This window comes from Furipterus horrens, unplaced genomic scaffold (assembly GCF_987537825.1).
Source record: "Furipterus horrens unplaced genomic scaffold, mFurHor1.1.pri manual_scaffold_7, whole genome shotgun sequence".
NCBI classification, from domain to species: domain Eukaryota; kingdom Metazoa; phylum Chordata; class Mammalia; order Chiroptera; family Furipteridae; genus Furipterus; species Furipterus horrens.
Genome location: NW_028327177.1, coordinates 11,727,823 through 11,748,905, shown reverse-complemented (window position 1 = coordinate 11,748,905; position 21,083 = coordinate 11,727,823). Strand labels below are relative to the sequence as shown.

General features: G+C 36.3%; 1 pseudogene; it reads left to right on the top strand.

The window, feature by feature from the left end:
- Window positions 1-20,616, top strand: part of LOC150004039 (small ribosomal subunit protein uS3 pseudogene) — a 33,811-nt pseudogene extending 13,195 nt beyond the window's left edge.
- Window positions 20,617-21,083: the final 467 nt, after the last annotated feature.

Below are 21,083 nucleotides of genomic sequence, written 5' to 3'. Positions count from 1 at the left end.
CAATGAACAATGGAATCAGAATTCTGGCAACCCCATATTTTAGCTAGCCAGGTTCCTAATGGATTTCAGTGTTCTTCTCTGTAACATTATTTTGGGTTTAAAAAGTCAGAATACCTAAGAATAGAACACAGCACTATATACTTTAAAAATATTCACCCAGGTAATAGTGGATATTAGTCAGGTTTGGGAGTCACTGGACTACACAGTATCTTAATACAGTGATCCCTCACTTATCGGGGGTATTACATCCTAGGCCCCATCCATGAGAGGTGAAAATCCACGAAGTAGGAACCTTACATTTATTTTAGTATTTATATATATTTTAAAGCTTTATAAACGCTTCCCACACACTGATAAACCGTTCCCAGTCCCTTATTAACCTTTCCCACTCTCTTATTAACCTTTTCCACACTTTTATAAACACTACTTATGTTCTTAAACATATTCTATACTCTTAAACCTACGTAACTTTAACAACATACGTATACAGTACTGCAAAATCCCGTGATATAGTGAAAAATCCTGGATAAATAATTAAATATAATATTTTAAAAAATCCTGCAATACAGTGAGGCCACAATAAATGAACCACGATATAGAGAGGGACTACTGTAATAAAAACAAAAACAAAAAGATATACTATGTGTTTTGGGTTTTTTTTTTTGTTTTTTTTTTAAGGGAAAATGAAAATGAATGGACAATATGAAAAAAAATGGTAAACGGCCTCATTATTATCTACCAGGTATGAATTTTTCACAGCAGTCAAGAATGTGAAAAATGACACATTATATTGTTTAAAGATTTATCAAGCTAAATTTTACTCTGAGTTCTTATCTTGTTGATCTGCCTGAAAATTTGCTCTCTGGGTTAGTGGGCATTGCTCCCTGTCTTTTCCTCAACGTCGTGCAAAGCCTCATATGATCTGGTACAGAGAGAATATTTCAGAAGGTCCCTCTATTCGTGGCCCAAGTGGTTCATCATTAATGGGCTCACCATTCCAGCCCTCCTGGTGATTTGGAATCAGGAAGCACTCTGGTTCTCTCTGCACTTTTGGGCATTGGGTTCTTGACTTTCCCTTGAGGTCCAATACCTAGGGTCTACCAAATCCCTCTCTGAGAATATGTCAACTTATCAAGCTTTAAGCCTCAGCACGTAATGGGAGCCTGAAGCATTGTTGCTCACAGTTCCTAATGAGATCTCTTCCTTCACAGTCTGGGGTCATCTCCTTGTCCTTTCTCTCTGATCATTTATGCTTCTACTTGCTGACACACATTTTTTTTTTTTTTTGCCACATATTAGCCTAAAGATGTGTTATGAATTCCATGTACAAATAAAATTAAAGCAGGTTTCATCCATGTTTTCATAGTTAATGGAAAAATGACTTTGGGAAATAGGGGTCAGGGTCATTTAATGGGAAACATATCATTGAGAGCTATACACAACTGGGATTAGAACTGGGAATGGCCCCTTAAGGGCAGGAGTATGTCTGAGTAAGACTCTCTCATTCCTAAAGTGAGGGCAGTACTACTCACCTGCTCTAGAGTTAATGCTGCTATGGGGACAATGTGGACAACACACCTAGCTCACAGCAACTGCTCTCTCATCATAGGTTATTGATGGTTGCCCTGAGACTGGGTGGACTGCTGTGGATCAAGGAATGAATTTAAACGAGTCTTTAGACTATACCCTTAAATTAGAGAACTCTTGGCTTTTGAGTAAGTCTAATTTCTCCTCTTCACGTGACATCCTTTTTCCATTCTTTCATTCAACAAGTGTTTATTACTAAAGATAAATTATATACTTTGCTATAGTGCATAATTTTAATAAGGTAAGCTTATATGTCTTGTCTCTGAGTTCATATTGAGGTTTGTATTGCAGGGGGCAACCAATTAAAATTAAGTGTGTTGAGTGCTAAGGCAGATGTTGTAAAGGGGACCTCGTACACACAGGAACATCAGTCCAAGCCAGAGTGGTGGAGAGAAGTGATATCTAGGCAGAGCTATCACCACCTTCTTTCTAACTCATTAATTAATAAACTAGTTGTTGCTTGATTTTCTTTCAGGGGACAAAATGCTCCATACTAAGTTGGCTCTGCTATTCATACTTTAGAACACAATATGTGTTTTTGCCACATATTCAGTTGTATCAGGTAAAGAAAAAATTAAAATTCCGATGTTCACACTGATGGTATCTCATACCCTTCTTCTCTTAACTGTTAAAAAAGTACTCATTTTTTTTTCTTTTTCTTGCTTAAACTGAGAATATTTTCTTCACATAAAATTCTTACCGGGGTATTAAATATTAAAAATGGCAGGGGGAGATGGAGAAGATAGCCCATGTATGTTACCATTAATCAAGAGCTTCTCAAACTTTCTCTCCACCCTCTCTCCATGACGTTTTTCTAACACTTCAGAAATCCCTCTACAGAACGCCTGGCCAGCTAGGATAAAGTAAGACGGGCCTAGAGAGATGCCAGACAATCTAGAAAGAAGTGATGATGAAGAAGTGAGTCAGACTTGGTTATACTTGAAATTCAGAAGTATGGGCAGGATACCATTTCAACTCATTTGCAAAGGTAAAAGTTTATAGATAAATAATACTCTACTGAGATCTGAACACCTTTCATTCAGTACAGTTTTTCTTGTATTTAAGTGATATTTCTAGGCCATAAAGATTAAAGACCTTCCAATACCATTGGAAAAAAATTTAAAATGTTTCATAACAATATGAAGAAAGGATGAGGATATGGTCCTGCCAATCTTATTTTTGGTGAAGAATAACTAGCTCTGTTTCCTCTTGCTCTTTTTTTCCAAGATTCAACGTCTCTCTCTTTCCATGTATAGGGATTTGAAAAGGTCACTATTTATTAAAGGAAAAAGATTTAGCTATAGTTTATGGAACTCTTGGGAGACAGAGCAAGAAAATTTCCAAGTGGTTGTATGGATGAGATATTATTGTGTGGTATACATGCTTACAGCTGGTAGTAATCACTTCTCAATGTTATACAGTTATTTCCCAGTATCTAATGTGAACACATGTGAGCGTTTCCCTTCAAGGATACTTTTCATTCATGTTCCTGAGTATAGGTTATCATTGTGATCCCAACCCACTTTTATTAGAGTCTGTTTTTAATCAAATGAAAGGTCTTTACTGGAGACTATTTCTTGTGGTTAAAAAAAAATAAATAAACCTATTGAAAAATTAATAGAAATTTCTTTGATAATTTGTTTTTGAAAACATGACTTTGTTAATGTGAATCTTTAAAAGATGTTTATTCACAAGTGTTGTACATATCTGTTTACAGTGATGCAGAGTTAGCAGCTCAAGAAAGTAATTCTTTTGTAGAAGACTATCATCTATCTCATATTAGAATAATCTTAATTAGCTCCAAGATAAAGGGTATTTTGGGTTCACTTCCACTTATATTCAGAAAACTTAAAAGCAGTTAAGATATACTTCAATATGAAGCCATCATTCCTATGATAGGCTGAAAATAAATGGTCCCTGGAAGCTGTGACTGTGATCTTTATTTTCTTACGTGGCAAAAAATATGATTAAGTTAAGAATCTTGAGAGAAGGCACTTAGTCTGGATTATCTGATAAAACCTAAATGCCATTACAAATATCCTTATAAGAAAGAGGCAGAAAAGTATTAGACAAAGATACCCAGAGGGGAAGATGATACAAATACAGAGCAGGGAGAGATGTAGCCACAAGCCAAGGGATGCGGACAGCCACTGAAACGGAAAGAAACAGGAATGGATTCTCTCCTAGACCCTCTGGAGGAAGTGCAGCCCTGATTAAGTCCTCCCTGATTTCAGGTTTCTGGCCTCTAGGACTGTGAGAGAATATATTTCTTCTGTTTAAAAACACCAAGTAAGTGCTAACTGCTACAACAGCTGCAGGGAACACAAATAGTTACATTTTTAAAAAGTAATGAATGAAGCTATGTAAGGAAAGTTAAAATTCCTGTTTTATATGAAATGCAAACACAGCTGCTAGTCTCTATGCATTGTTGATTGGTTTGTATTTTAGGATTTCCTGTAGGTTAAATTGATTCTTAATTCATCTTCTTCTCCAACATCATGTTGCACTTTTGTTGAAACATTTCTTCAGATTATGTGAGGTACAACTCTGATTTGCTTGGATAAATCTGGGCCTGTGGTTAAAATTGAAGGTTGTTCCGGTCCTCTGAAGTGCTGGATAGTCTCTTTCTCTATTTTCATTCAGTGTATGTATTCATGGCTGAGAAATGATATTAAGCCTTGTAGGATTCATGATTAATTACTGTTGGGCATGCCCCTTACCTTCATGGAGTTTACAGAACAGTGGAAGAGTAAATAAAAAACCAAAAACTTTCAAAACAGTGAGAAAATGTTTATCCATCATACATAAAGACTTTGTTATTAAATGATCAATTTTCATAATAAAATTATTTTATGGAATTGATTCAAATGGTTTAACACAAATAAAATATTTGTTAAAATCCAGACACACAGCATTCATGTGTATGTGTATACATATATAGCAAACATGTATGTTGGATTCTTAATATAACTTTTGTTGTTCCTTCACTGAAAAGAGAAACAAAGAAACCTAATTACAGTAGTATAAATCCACACAGCTCTATTGCTCTGACAATAAAGGTACTAGCAATTGTAGAATGCAAAGGCAGGAGTTAAAATGAAATGCCCTAGTGCCAAACTTATCAAGTTTTTCTGTGCCACCCAGAACCACACACCAAGTTCTCAGGAATGCCTTAGTACATAGGAGTTACTTTTCACTTTAAATGTTAGGTCCTAGCATCCTTTCTTTGTAACACTATTCCTAATGTAGAACATTTAGAAAGTACTTGAACTGATTGTTTTGTTACTAGGTTGTGAACAAACATGTTCTAGGCATTCATTATGTTAAGAGTTGGAAATTAAGACAAAGTCATCACGTGCAAAGCTTGATGGAAGAAAGCTGATGAAGAGGATGGGTATTAAAACAGACTACCTTCTCTGTAGAGCATCTTATGAAGTCATATGAATCACAAGAAATTGCCAATATTTTTGTCCTACAAAAATAATTCATACCGTTCAGCACAATCATTCATGGAGATTTGGCCGCTACACTTTGACTCAGTGTGGTGTGCAAGCCTGGTACATTTGTTCAGGCTAATTTCCAGTGCATTTCAATTATATTCACCAAAAAGGAGCAGTTCTATTTTTTCCCATAGGTCCATGTAAACTATACTGGATTTTTGCCAACACCTCTGAGAAATAGTCAACTTCTGTTGGGCTGCAATTTCAGCAAAAGAAGACGTTCTTCTCACTCAACTCAGTTCCTTAATACTGTAGACCAAGGATTGACACTTGTTCTGTAAGGGGCCAAATAATAAATATTTTAGATTTACAGGTCATATGGTCTCAGTTATAACTCCTCAACTCTGCTGTTGCAGTACAAAGGGGCCACAGATAATACATATGGAGCCACAGATAACATATAAGTAAGTGTGCATGTTTGGATTTTAACAAAATTTTGTTTGTTTACTTACACTTAAATTCAAAGTGGAATATTTTTATATTTAATATTTTTGATACTTTTTACTTTAATACTTTTTCAACAATTAAAAATATAAATCCATTTTTAGTTAATGAGCCATAAAAACCATGCAGAGGGACATAATTAGATCTTGGGTTTTTGTAGTTTGTTCATACCTGCTCTGGAAGAACATTTGTCAAAACATTTAGGAAACTCTTTGTGATACTCTTTTGGGTCTATGAAGCATTAGGACCAATGAAAGAGCCAAGAAAATGCTTCAAGATTAAATTTCCCAGAATCCTTCAATTTACAATTTCTAAACAAGAGGGCTGGCACAAGTGCCATTATTCTAATATTCAGCAGGTTCTATTGAGAAAGGAGCTATCCTTTATTCTCCACAAGATATTCTCAACAGCACTGTACACTAACTGGGGAAAAAAGGTAACCAAATCAGAGGGGAAACTAAAGCAAGAGAAATTTCATTTCCTTTCCAGCAGAGAAATACCAGGCAGTGTCGGGTGTTTCTCTTCCATTCATCAGCACCTGTTCCAGATGAGGGTAGCACTTTGAGGGTCAAATAGACCAGAGCACTGGGCTTCCCCATTGAGATCCAAAGACTTCCTCATGAGCTGGTTTCCTCATTTTGGAGGTCCTAAATGAGATTAACTTGCCTTTTTCTTTTCCTATGTCATTTTAACTATTAAAACCTACTGAACAATCTTTCATTTTGCCAGCTATAATCACAAACAGCCACAAAGTTGGACAGTTTGTGCCCCTAGCTTACAAAGGTTGCATTCAGTGATTGATTTCATGTCTGGAAAAAAAAAGGGAGATTACCTACAAGGTGTAAGTAATTGGGTGTGAGCAATCCCTGTTCTTCAGGAAAATGAACACTTCATTCTGAGCTGGAGATTGGCCAACCCAACAGTGATCTGAGAACAGTTTTTTATCCTCTCCTTCCTTAGTGAACTGCTGTTTCCCTACTAGATAACTGGAGATTTTACTTTCATCCTAACCTGAAATCAAGCCATTTGCAAATCTATGCCACGTTACAGAGCTAGTTGGAAGGAGAAAGCAATCTTGTTATTTTATCCAACCTCAAATAGAAAATGATGATTTCGGTAGGGTAGAAAAAGAACTCTAAGTCACACTTGAATCTTTTCTCTTTAATGTGTAAAAAATATGGGCAAAAATTATTGTTTAGAGAATGGTGAGTGTTGACTATTATATGTGGGTAATTTTCCTTTTGCTGTAGTGGTTGGTTGCAGATGTCTACACAGTATGGACTTCGGTGCTGCCTGGTTTGGTTAAAAACATCATTATTTCCTTTGAATAACTTTCTTTCCCTCCCTGTACCTCAGTTTCCTCATATGTAGAGTGGGGTAATAGCAACAGACTGTTCTGAGAACAAATGAGTTGATTTATGTTCTTTGTATGATTTATCTCATTTAATTATTATTATTATTTCCATTAGCTGAATTCCACTCACTGAGTATATTCTGTTGGGAAGGTATCAGCCTTTGCGAAATCTAGCTTCTATTTAACTCATGTTGCTTTTCTATTCAAATCCTATACACAGAAATGACTTACTTTGATCCCAAAAGGCTATGTTCTCTCCATTTCTGTACTTTTATTCATATACTATTCCATGAACTTAGAAACACACTTTCCTCTCTTCCAAAAAAAAAAAAAAAAAAGACCTAACTTCAGGTGCTTTAATAGATTCTTTTTAAGAAAGACATCCCCAGCCTTTGCCCACTAAGCTCCATTATAAGACTGGGGTCTCTGCTGGATGTTGACTTCTGCTCGAGCCCTTACATTGCATTACAGTACTATCTGCTTCCAAGCTTCTACACTGTGGAAATAACTGTTTTCCCTTTGCTTTAATCTCTTAGCTTAACACGAACTCAGATATAAGAAGTAGATCTTATGACCATAAAATTGACCAGTGAAAAAAATGACTTAATACGCAAGATTAGAACTGGAGAGAAAAGCTTAGGGAGGTTTTCCCTTTTCAATCTTAGTTTTTTTACACTTAATTAAGGGGGGAAATACTACAGCCAGGAGGCAAAAAAAACCATGTACTTGTCCAGGATTCCTGTATGCTCTGACATTGGTCTCAGACTTTCCCCTATCATTGCATTTAATCACATCACACACCTGAGTTTGTATCACAAGAAACTGAGTAAGAGCTGTAGGAAATGTAGATGTAAGATAGCTGCTGAATACAACCACTTTTTGGAATGCCATGATCATTTTATCAGGAGACAACCAAGAGGCAGCAAGAGCAACAAATTAGGTAACATGAGTAAAAAATTAAACCACAGGACATGCGCTCGTCACTATAACACAGACAAGTCTATATTTCCAAGTCGTGCAACTAGCATTACAGCAGGGATCTATGGATTGTAACGAAGAGCACATTGGACCAAGAGTCGGATAACTGGGTTCTCACCCTGATGTTGCCACTTTGTAGCTGTTTCTGTGGTGGAATGACAGCCTTTCACTCTCACTTTTCTCATTTGTACAATAGGTTTGTTATACTAAGATCTGATATACTTTTCAAAGAAAGAATTTACTTCCCGTATTTTTCACTCCATAAGACGTACTTATTTCCCCCTCAAAAGTGGGGGGAAAATGTCTGTGCGCCTTATGGAGCGAATATTACGTCACAGACGGTGATGTGTATTACCTGACCTGTCAGTGGTGGTGACAGCTATTAGAAGAGGAAGCAGCGGGCCCACGTGAAACCCCTGGGGACGCTTAAGTGTCCCACTTTACTGCTGAATCTCAGGGCATCTGGTCAGTATGAAGATAGCAAAGAAAGTGATATCAGTGATTGTGAGCAACTGAGCTTCATAAATTCTGACACTAGCAATGATGAGCTCTTGCGGTTTTCAGAAAACTAGAAGAGAACTTGAACCTTAAAGTCTCCCCTCATTTGTTAATGACAATGATGATGGTTCTTAATACTGCTGTTGACTGCTGTTCAGTTTACATGGTTGAAATATTATTCTGTGACATTTTATTAAATATTTTAGTACACCATTTAGTTCAGACTCTTTTTTTCTTGTTTTCCTCCTCTAAATCTAGGTGTGTCTTATGGTCAGGTGCATCTTATAGTGTGAAAAATACGGTATTTATTTATAGAGGTGGGGAAGAGAGGGAGAGAAGCATCCATGTATAGTTGCTTCTTGTGCATCCCCAAATGGGGACCTGGCTGGCAACCCAGGCATATATCCTGATTGGGAATCGAACTGGTGACCCTTTGGTTTGCAGGCCGGCACGCAATCCACTGAGCCACACTTGCTGGAGCTGATATGCTTTTTATTGCTCTGTCAGAATGTCTAACAAAACAGGTTAGGGCCAGCTTTTTGAGAAAACCCCTTACTCCTACCTAGAGCTTTCCTCAGCTAAATGCTTTTTCCTACCCTGCCTCTGGCGAGAACTCATTTAGCTTGGCAAGCTGTGGAGTAGCAAATTTGGGGGAAAAAGTTTAGTACACAAGATTGCTTCTAGTTTTGAAAACCCTATAATAAACATGAAGAATGCCCTAGATGTAGGCAGGCATTCTCTCGGACACTTCTGGGATTTTCAATTTGAATCCATTGTGTTTCCCTAATCAAGTAAATAACAGGATAGGATCTATACTAATCACTCTTCAAAAGAAAGTCCCCTGTACTTCGTTTTTGGCTCTGTTAGAAAAACCAATCCATCGCAGATTATCCTGCCTTGCTTCTGTATCCGAAAGAATGCTATAAAGCCGTTGTGTAAATCTTGGACAATTTATACAGTCCCAAGCCACTGCTGGGATTCAGATCCAGAAAATGGGCTCAAATGAGTTTAACTAACAAGTTTCCCATCTTCTGACAGAGGACCTCTTGTTCTTGCAGAACACAATGTTCCTTGCTCCCACCGCCTGAATCCTGGCTCCCAGAAGCTTAGGTGTGGTGGGGAAAGTAATCCTCAATTAAAAGAGAGGACATTTGTATGCATTTGATTAAATGCACGTTATAGAACCAGCCTCATTCCTTCTGTTGATTAGAAGTTCTACTCCTTTCCTTTCCTTTCTCTGCATTCACATTTCCTGTGTCCTTCTAGGGTCTGACGTGGTTGTAAATCTCTCTCCCTCATTAATGACCGTTATACTTTCTCCACCCCTATCCCCACCAAAACACCCATTAAGTTCTCAGTCTGAGCTCTACTCTGTGCTCTGCTGTATGAATGATTCAATAATCCAATTGAGGTTAACTTGTCAGTAGCAGAGAAGAGTGTAAACTACCACATTTCTTCAATATCCACAGTGTTTTAATGAGTATAAATTATGGTTACAATCTGTGGAGTAATAATTGCTAACATTTAACAGCCAAATTGGTATGTCTACAGTCTGCCTTCAACTTTGATCTTGCCCCTGTGTTCTCTTCTAGTGACCTGAGGTCTTCATTATTTCAGAGACTGTGAGCGACTCTCTGCCATTGCAGGCATTTATGTCCACCTCAGGGAAGGAATTTTTGCTGAAAAAAGTATTTACAAGTCACTCACAATGATAATAAATTGTTCAAGAACACAATCTCGAGTTTTTTCTTCCATCTTATTTTTGCTCTTTTCTCTGCCCTCACCCTTTCATTTCTACAATGTCTTGGCACTATGTTTTTGAACACATTCCTTATACAGAATGTGCTGAGTTAAGGATGAAGATTCATTCCACTATGATTGCCAATATTGTCAAGAAGTAAATTGCCCCTAAACATCCTCACTTCTCCGCTCTGTTGACAAATTATTGACAAATGTCAGCTGAGAACATCATCATTCAATTGGATAGAAACTGAGAAGTAAACAAAAAATAAAACATACTGCAGTTGAAGGACTCAGACCTATTTTGAAGCTTTCAAAATGAATTAATGGTAATTTGCATAGGATTTTTCTTTTAAAAATACTAATCTGCTCTGCTCATTAAATATGATATCAAACTTCTTATTACTCTTCTAGGGAAACGGATAAAATTTTGGGCTTCAGTTTATTCATAAGGGATTCAGATCACCAGACAGCTGGTGAAGAAACGGAGTGAAATATATTTGGCAGAAAAGAAAGCCCTTGTAACCCACCTCCCCCATGCGTTTGCAGTTGCAAAACCACCCAGCCCGAATGAATGGAAGGACAGCCTCTCCCCCCATGAGACACTGTCATGGTGATGTCTGGATTGGATTAACTATTCCCAGTGAATATCCACTCCCTGTCTGAAGCAGAAGCAGGAGCATGGTCACATTGTAAAAACTTAGCACAGGAGAAAATTCCAGAGATCCTTGAGATTTCTAGCTACCCTTTGTGAATTCACTGTCAGGCCACCATAGGATTGATTAGCAAAGTGAGGAACTGCAGATAAGTTTCCTTACTATTATTCTAGAACTCTGTTCTCTCCCTCTTGTAGAAAGAAAGGGGTGGGGGGATGTGTAACAGCAAAGGGACCACACCCTGACATTTTGTTTCACTAGAATTTCATAGCCAACTTGGGACTGGTGAAAAACATGTCATGTCAAGTTACATCTGGGCCGTTTTGTGGCAGTGTGTCCTAATGTGGCAAATAAATAATAGGAATGTGAGAAGCAACATGTCTGTTGCTTTTGACTTTTAAGATGACACATACAAAATAAACAAACATTTTGGTCAGCATGAACTTTATCAGGGTCAATTACTTTTGTTTCCCAGGGGAAGCTTAAATAACACATCCACAACTAGACCTTTAGCCTCCACTATGGGTTGTCAGGAGTTCCTCAGCCTTTGAGAAAATGCAAGTTTTTCTATTCATCTACCTTATTTTCCTTAACATATTGATGGGACCTGGTAATTCCTGCGTAGGCTCCAGACTCAGCACATAACAACATGTTTAAGCGGTATATATGTAATGAAATTATTTACCCTGTTGATAATCTAAGAGATAGCTACCATTGATACTCTCTCTCTTTGGTTTGATTTGAATGAAAATTATAACTAAATGAATGTTTGTTTATTAGAAGTTTTTATTTAAAGTCTACAACTCCATAAATATGTTAGGATTTGAGAAGCTGAGTCCGGATATCATAGTGCCTTTTCCTAGTATCTAAGATTCATAGAATCAGGTAGGTGGTAATACAAGTATCAAGAATATCATTTTTTATTCAATTTCCACAAAGGACAAGAAATGAGAGAACAGGAAAAAAATTCATTCCCAAATGACCCATCACAACTTTTAAATAATTGAGAAGGAGAAAGGAAACCATTTGCAAGATTTTAAATAAATCAATTGCAACTATGTGAAATAAACAAGCAGTGTTTGGAATACTAGGAAATCACGTCAATGTCAACAATTTCACCAACGCCATCAGCACTATAAAATCAGATGTCTCCTGGGTACAATTCACAATGCTGGGCATGAGAAATCTAAATTATAGTCTTGGTCCTTATCTGGTAATAGCATTTAGCTAGGAAGATGAAACATACATAGACTGGCACAATACACCTAATCAATGAAACAAGCATCCGTTCACAAAATACTGTGGCTATTCAGAAAGGGGGAAAATATTGTGGTTTAATGACCACAATAAGACAACATGACTTGAGTTGGCCCCTGTTTATTTAGACTTTGAAAAGAAGAGAGAAGAGGAGAAAAAAAGTCCAGGCAGATGGACCCAAAGAGCAAAACTTTGGAGACGGTACTGAGCACAGTGTGTTAGGGAGACAATAAACAGCTGCTTTTGACTCATGAGAGAGGTCAGTGGAGATTAAAGATCTTTAAATAGGAGCTCTGTCTAAGAATTCGGAGCCATATTTTAGAAGGGCCACATTTTCTACTGTGACATTATCTTTTGATGACTTCTTTTGCAGCCTAGTCTATTCTTATTTATCTTGTATGCTACCACGGCTATGACATTTAATTTCCTAAAGCGCTTTTAAAGTGATATTTCTCTCAAAAGCCTTCAATGAATCCCCATTTCCTTCTGAACAAGGCACAAAATCTTTTTCTTAAGTGTGGTTCCATCTGGCTTGTCTTTGTAACTTTCCTTATTTACTTTAAAAATGGAATTTATTGGGGCGACATTGGTTCACAAAACCAGACAGGTTTCAAGTGTACAACTCAATAAACCATCATCTGCACACTACGTTGTGCGCCCATCGCCCCAAGCAAAGTCTCTCTCCAACCTCAGTGTCCCCCCATTTGCCCACCTTTCCGTGCCCCTACCACTCTTTCCCTCTGGCCGTCACCAGCACTGTTATATAATTCGTCGTCGTCATTGGCAGCCGTCCATCTCGAGAGACGATGGTGTAGCTTCTTAAGAGTCTATCTGCACCGCCGAGAATGGTTGTGCAGTCCGACTCGGGAGTGACACGGTATCTGTCTCCTCCCGTGTTGAATCGACATCTTGCGATGACGCTGGAGTGTCCTCTCCAGTGAAGCTGAAGCTACAGAGCCTGGGCAGGGTGATATGGAGGGTCTGCTGTTGCCCATGCAGCAGACCCCCCCTCTCTTCGCAGCTGAAGGATCCAAGGGAAAGACGGAGTCAATACAGCTTGGCTTCAGGTGCGCCGCAGGAGTTGCCGGTGTTGACTACAACGTCAAACCGCCTTAGGGACTCCGGCTCCGGATTTTCTGTCGGGGTTTACTCCCTTAGCCTTTCCCCTGAAGAGGTATGCCGCAAGGCAGCGGAGGTTTTTTGGAGTCAGAGTTTTCCTTCTCTGATGTGCCCTGACTGGAAGATCGAACCAGCGACACTTAGCTCGCAGGCTGACGCTCAATCCACTGAGCCAAACCAGCCAGGGGATATATATAATTAATACCTATAATAATACCTATAATACCTAATACCTATAATAATATTAATATATAATTTATATATATATATATATATATTTTGTTGTTGTTGTTAAATCCTTCACCTTCTTTCATTTAGTCCTTCTCTCCACCCTCAAGAGCTGTCAGTCTGTTCCATGGAGCCAGGCCTCTGGTTGTATTTTGTACATCAGTTTATTTTGTTCATTAGGTTCCGTATACAAGTGAGATCATATGGTATTTGTCTTTCTCCGATAAAGTACCAAATCTTAATTTTCAGCCCTCTTTGTAGTATTTCTTTCCACTGTTCTTAATACATTTACACTATGCTAGACTCGAACTTGCTATTTCTTATATTTGCTTTTCTGCTTTTACTGTTTTTGCTAGTATTTTTTCTTCTACTTAGAATGCTATTTATTTGACCTTTGATTACTAAAATTTCATCTATTCTTAAAGACCCAAATAAAAAAACACTGCTTCAGAAAGTAAAAACTTTTCAATGTATTTCCAGTTGAAAAAAAAAGTTTTTTCTCATCTGCTGTATTATTTGTTTTAGCTCAAAGCATTTTTCACTTGTACTCAAATTTTAGGTCTCTGTGTACATATCTTTATTTCCCTAATTCGAGTTAAGGACAAAGGTCTTATTCAAGTTTATTTTTAATAGTGACTGAACAGAATGCTTTGCTTAAAGTAGATGCCTGTTAATGGTATATTCAAATAATAAATGAAAGTTAGTATTGTGGATAATAGGAAAGAGTTGCAATGAATGATAGAACAATAAGTTGAATCTATACTTTAAAGGTATTAATTATATAACAGTGCTGGAATTGTTGATAATTTTTGAAGCTGATTCATTGGTACCTAGGGATTTATCACATATTCTTTCTTCTTTGCCTATATTTTGAAAATTTCTGTAATTTAAAAATAAAGAAAAAATCATATATATCTACAGATATAATAATTCCTTTGACATTCGTTTAACTCTGTGCATGATATGTGCTAGGAGTATTTTAGACAATAGGGCTATAGGGGCAAAGTTTAAATTCTAGTACAGAACAGCACACCATATAACACAAACAATCCAAATAAACAAGAAAAAAATACGAACTCCACAGAAGCTTGCCATAGGGTGATGTGAGAAAGAGTGAATGAACAGATAACCAGTTTATACTGGGTGGTCAAGGAAGGCCTATCTCAGCACTGAATGACAAGAATCAGAGTCACATGAAGAACATTCTTGCCAGAAGACTAAACTACAACATATGACTTAAAGCAGGAATGGGCTTGACACATTGAAATAAGTGAAAAGTAGCTAATTTGGGGTGTATGGGGACAAGGGGAAAGCCGTGAGGTGAAGTTGGAAAGACAGGGGCCAGATCATTTAGACCCTCGTAAGAAAAATGATAAGGAGTTTGGATTTATCCTAAGTGTGACTGAAAAGCCACTGGAGAATTTTCAATTTATAAATAAAGATTCAGTGTTCTTATTCTCAGGAAAAGTTTCCTGTAAGACATTACTCTGAAATATATCCTCCTATCTACATATGGAACAGATTAAGTATGTAAATAGGGTTCATGACTTTTAATTAAAAACATTTAAATAAAAGACAAAAGTCTATTTTTATGCTTCTACATAAGTCTATGTATTGGATGAAAGGGAAGAATTAGGAACAACTGATAAAGAACATAAAATGGTTCCTCTTCATGGATTCACAGTCACATGGTAGAATTGCAAGTAACAATATAAAACAGTGATCAACCATATTAGGGCATGTTTGTCGCTGGCAAAGAAAGTTTCCCGAAGTGAGAAAATTAGTGGTTATCTAGAACCTTCTGGGTTAATTGTGATATTGGTGCAAATAGTTGGTCACTATGGTTGAGTGACCTCTACAGAGCAAAGCAAATCAATGTCCATGCATGAGTAAAGGACAAATAGTTGGATGGAAAAAGAAAAATTCAGCTCAAAGTACAGATGTTTCATCAACATAACACCAAGTGAGCAGATATTGTGAAACAACCCACAATATACGTACATACACTCCAAAGTGTTCATGGAGTTGTAAGCATCGGATTTCCAGGAAAGGGACACTTAAATTAATAGTCTTATGTAGAGTGGAGTAAGCTGTGGGAGCTCCAGATATAAAGTGCTATTTTCCTTATGATTTCTCGTAAGTCACTACAGATTTTTGAAGTTTAAGTATTTACTGACCATGTATTTCCACAGCTGCTATCATCATCTATTTCATTATTAATTAAGAGAAATCCAAGTCTCGGCCTGCGAACCAAGTGTCGCTGGTTCTATTCCCAGTCAGGGCACATGACTAGGTTGCACGTCAGGTCCCCAGTTGGGGGCACAAGTGAGAGGCAACCACACAGTGATGTTTCTCTCCCTCTCTTTCTCCTTTCCCCTCTCTCTGAAAATAAACAAACAAACAAACAAACAAACAAATGAATTTTTTTTTAAAGAGAAATCTGTGAAAGTACGTGGTAAATAATACATCCTCAGTAAGTGTTGTTTCCCTCCTTTCGGGTTTAATCATATCACTTAGCTAATTGGGAAAGCCATTGAGGATAATGTAGGCAAATAGTACTGAACTTGTATTTTAGCACTTTAACTTAACAGGACTATTGAAACTTGGCACTATTTGGTAACGTGCCTGGTCACAACCTACAACTACCCATGTGTTAAATTTTTCCATCTGAAATTTGCTTCTCCTTTTCTCTTTTCAAGTGACTAGTCAATCTAAGTCATTTAATAATCTTTGGTTGATTTGTTAGCAAAACTTTTATTTATTCACTTACTACTGTGTTCCTAGTTTGTTATAGCAATTACTTTCAATACTAATGCCTTATAACTCAGTAGAAGACTAAAAACAATACTATCAGACAATTACAGTAAAAAATAAATGATTTCTTCCTACTGGTGTTTATGTAGAAAATGGATAGGTTTTATATGTTAACTTTGTTGATTTGTTTGTTATTTTCTTTGTCATTCAAACTAAAAAATACATAAAAAATGTTTTTGTTTTTGTTTTTTACCCAAAACTGCTGGTCTAAATTTTAAAGAATTACTTCAGTTCTCAACTTCATTTTTCTAGTTTGGGTATATATAATATCCAAACAAGCATATTTTAAAAGTTATTTGCTCTCTAATGTAGTGATTCTTAACCATAGGGCCATGAATTCTTCAAAAACATGCTGCCAATTTTTCATCATTTGATGTATTTATTTGAGCTGTAAATATGAACATATTTCACTATGGCAATATTTGTTAGTTGTAATGTACAGCTGAAGGGGAAATGGCAAATCACAGTTTTATTAGACTATTCAGTAATTTTGTTTCTTGAGTATGTAAGAAAGTACTACTTGCCAAAGCAGCACAAACTTTACTCACATTGTGATGTATACAGAACAGTGACCAGGTGAATAATAGAATACTTCTTATAGTTATTGATTCTTTGTTGATTTTTAAATTTAAATTCCTTTGTGTATGCTGTTCAAATCCCAGTATTTAAAAATATTCCAGGAACACATAATAAGTATGGCCCTTGACTCTATCATAACACCTGCAGCGACCTACCAAAACTCTGATATTTGACCAAAAAGAACATGTAGCTATTTAGTCTTTCTTTGAAGGTAGGCAGTTATTTTATCACTTTAATGAATAATTTTATTATTAAAATCTTAGAAAAGCAAGGGTACATTGTTAAAATTAAGTGCAGACCTGTTACATGCATTATGAGTTTACAGTCATTTTCTAGTCACATTTCTAAGGACATAATCACATATTCTGGAAATGGTGATTTTTATGCGTTCTTCTGTGATAGACAGTACACAAAGATACAGCCAAGAGTGGTCATGTTTTTACATTTTCTATGTCCTCTTTTTCCCCTGGATACCTCTCTTTTTTAAACTTTATACCTAGTTTACTTAGAAAAATAAGCTTTCTACTTATTCCATGATACCATTTGTTTCTCTTATCACAGAACATTTATGTTCCCACTAAGACAATTAAAATTTTCCTTTTATTATTTGGATCTGCTGAGAGAATGGATTTCTTAAATTTAATTTTCATATGATGACTATTTTTTCAGTAACAAAACTACTAATCCACTATTTATTGGCACTATTTATGAAAACCTATGTATATCACTATGTGCTAGGCCTGTTACATCCTAACACTACTCTTATAAGCAGGTAATAATTATCTATTTGTGTTATGTGTTAACATGGCCTTCATTGGATTACACTGGATTCTACTGAGTAGACTCAAATTTTACATTTCAGGAAAGATATTTGATTTTGCAAAAATGTCTCTCCCAGTTTAAAATTCTGAAATATAAACCATAAAAAATTTAGTAACTTGTAATCCCATGCTGAAGGTTATTATTATTTTTGACCAAATATATCATCTAAGTATCTCTATCTTAATTTTTGTAATGCATCATTTATGTGACCAACAGAAGTTTAAAAATATTTAAAACATAACCATGAAGAGGAGTATCCCCCACTGAATATTACTATTACTTGTATTGAGTAGACAGGTGGCAGGAGAACATTTCAAGGCCAAGATCTCAACCAGAGCCAAACATTTGTAATATATTTTATTTTCTTGAATTTGAGGCATCTTACCAACTGTTAAATAAACTTAACTATTCTATACTTTTTAATCTAATGTCAGAATGGAAAACCTTCCTTAAACTTGGTTGATTAGATTTCAAATAGTTTTATACACAATTCTATATACAGGATGGGACAAAAGTAGGTTTACAGCTGTGAGTATGCAAAATGGAGTTTATTCGTGCATTATTATCTATTAATTATTGTATTATTTTCTATTTAAATAACTGTAAACTTATCTTCACCCCACCCTGTGTTTCTAAAATCAGATGAAAATGCTACAGTTAGATAATTTTTCTTTAGTGTATGTACAAAACACAATTTACAACATATAATTACTCATAAAAGTTAAAACAATTAAACAGCTAATTACTTACTTAAAGTTAAAAAATATGAATACAGAATCACATTAGTAAAGAAATAACTAAAAGTTATAGTCACTAAAGTTTAAAAAATTAAATTTGAAGTTTTAGTCTAATCCCTTTTCTATGGATGATTCTTTTTAACAACTAGTATTAATTTTACTTTATAGTGCAAGTCAATCAAACAAATTTAAGAATATATTTCTAAACTAAAATATTTTATATTTTTCTAAGTTTGAAGATTTCTAGTACAAACATATAACCCTTGAGTTATCTTGTTGCTACATAGAGACCTTTTTGCAAACAAGTCTTGCATAGCATAGTCTTTGCCTTTATGTTGCTCAATATTTGCATAAGTGTCCTTCTGCTCATCTTCTAATAATAGGCCCAGTTAAGACGTTTTGCATTATAGTGGTCTGAGGTCCATAGTGACCACAGTTGCAAAGAGCTATAGAGTTATTAATTGTTTTAAATGAATTCTGTTCTAGGTAAACAGAATTATTTCTTTTGTAGTTTAGACATATATCTCTTGATAATTATGAAAATAACTAAAAACACAAAAAACATGTGTATACATGATTAACCCTAAGTGGTAAAATTTATAAATGGGTTTATAAACAACAATTTTTGTTTTAGTAAGTGATGACTAGCATAAACTCACCATTCTTAGCCAAGTTAAGAATGTATGTGGTAAATAAGACAACTTAAGAATCGCTATAAACATTTTTTAGGTATTGTTTTTTGTTATGTCCTTTTACTCTACGAAGTTCTCTCTGTTTTATTTTTTGGGTGCAGAACTTTTCCAAGAATAGAATAAAAATGATCCCAACTCACTGTCTATTTCTTTCTAGACTTGTAACTAGAAAGGATGTAATAAAAAAAGAAAATTATTGAACACATGGTTCTAATAATAAAAAAACTTGAAAGACATCACGTAATATCAAGAACATATATAAATGTCTCATTTTGCTAACTAACTAGGTTTCAGAAAGCTTCACTACTAAGTCTTTACACTGACCTATTCAAAAATAGTAACAAGATGTATAATTGATATAGTGTTTTTTTAAAAAAAGGTATTTGATATGCTTTTCACTCTGAGTTAAGGAGAGAAGTGAAGGTTCAGACGGGAGCTTTTCGTGGCCTTGCCCTTTGAGATGCATTTACCCATAATTTTGATGAAAATATACTTCCACTTGGTATGACCCAAGGTACCTGGAGGTCTGTGTGGACATACATACATGATAGTTGTGCTTGTATTTATATTTGTAAAGCTCATGAGATGTGGGCACCATTTGTGCTTTTAAGCCAGCTTTACAGGTAGGGAAAATCTAAATAGTAGATTGAAGATTTTATAAGAGTTAACCTTTGTCAAAATATGTTTTGTGGCTGACCATCGTACCCCAAATAAATGGAATTAAGATATTGTGTACAAGATGACTTAAAATTTATCCTTATTTTCTGGGAGGATAAATACTAGAACATAACAGAATTGCATTTCATTCTGATCAAATACGTAGCTATTTCCTAACATGGTTTTGAAGTATGACTCAAGAAGAAATAAATATATGGGGTAAGAAGAAGAAGATTTAGGAGGGAACTGTCAGGATCATGGGGCAGTGGTGGAGAGGGTGAGGGGAGTGGGAGGGGCTACAAAGAAGACAGAAAACTGAAAGTTACTGGTTGCAAGAAACTTGTTAAAGGACCCCAAAATAAATTGGCTTTATTATTACCTTACCAATAGCAAATAGAATTGCATCTCTTTCACCCAATCATTCATTCACTCGGCAAAATTTCACTGCATACGTCCAAGCACTGTGGTAGGCAAAAGAGGTACCTTTGTAGGAGATTAAGACACAGCATGTGCCTTTGAAAGGAATTGCATTGGAAATTCAAGGAGGTCAAGCGCCTGTTGCTTCCTGTCTCAGAGCAGCTCTTGTCAAGCTCCCTTGGAGCTTTCCCTTCATTTCCTGAAGGGACCCAGCCAATCCCAGAGCCGCCAGGAGCCCACAGCCGGTTACACAATCCGACTGCAGGCTGCCGGAGCCGCTCACGTGCCCAGCTGCTTGGCCGGCGGCAGGGAAGGCAGCTGTTGAGCCCACAAGCCGTGCTTGGCCACCCAGGAGCTCTTCCCAGAGGAGAGAAGCTGAAGCTACGGCCCACCTGGCTACTGCAGGACCTTGAGAGGTCAGGCTGGGAAGGGCCGGGGGTCTACAAACCATCACCTGCAATACCGACCAGTGCAGAACAGGGCATCCTGGAGCCCGAGTTAACAGTGTTACGAGCTAAGGTGGATTTAGCATCTTGATTTCTGTTGTTTGGCATACGGAGGAGATGAAGAGATGGGCTCTGGACAAACGTAAAGCTTAGTTCAAGTAGAAGCTATACCGCATTACATCTGTGTGACTATAAGTCCTTAACCTCTACACAGTGCAGTGCTGCACCTGTAGAATAAAATAATAATAATAATAATAATAATAATAATAATAATAATAATAATAATAAAACCAACTTCACAGGGCTATAAAAAGAATCAAAGAAGAAAATGTATGCCAAGAAATCACTATATTTTCCAGAATATAGTAAACTTTTGACTGTATTTGCCCTTATTTTTATTACCTTTTTTCCCCCATTTGTCAGTTTTTATACTTGCTCTTCTCACTTTCTTTATTTGTCCTAATATTTATTAAGCACCCACTTCTTGCCAGATATTTTACAGGATACTGAAGAACACAAAGGTGAAAGGGATGCTGCTCCTTTACCCTAAGGGCCCTC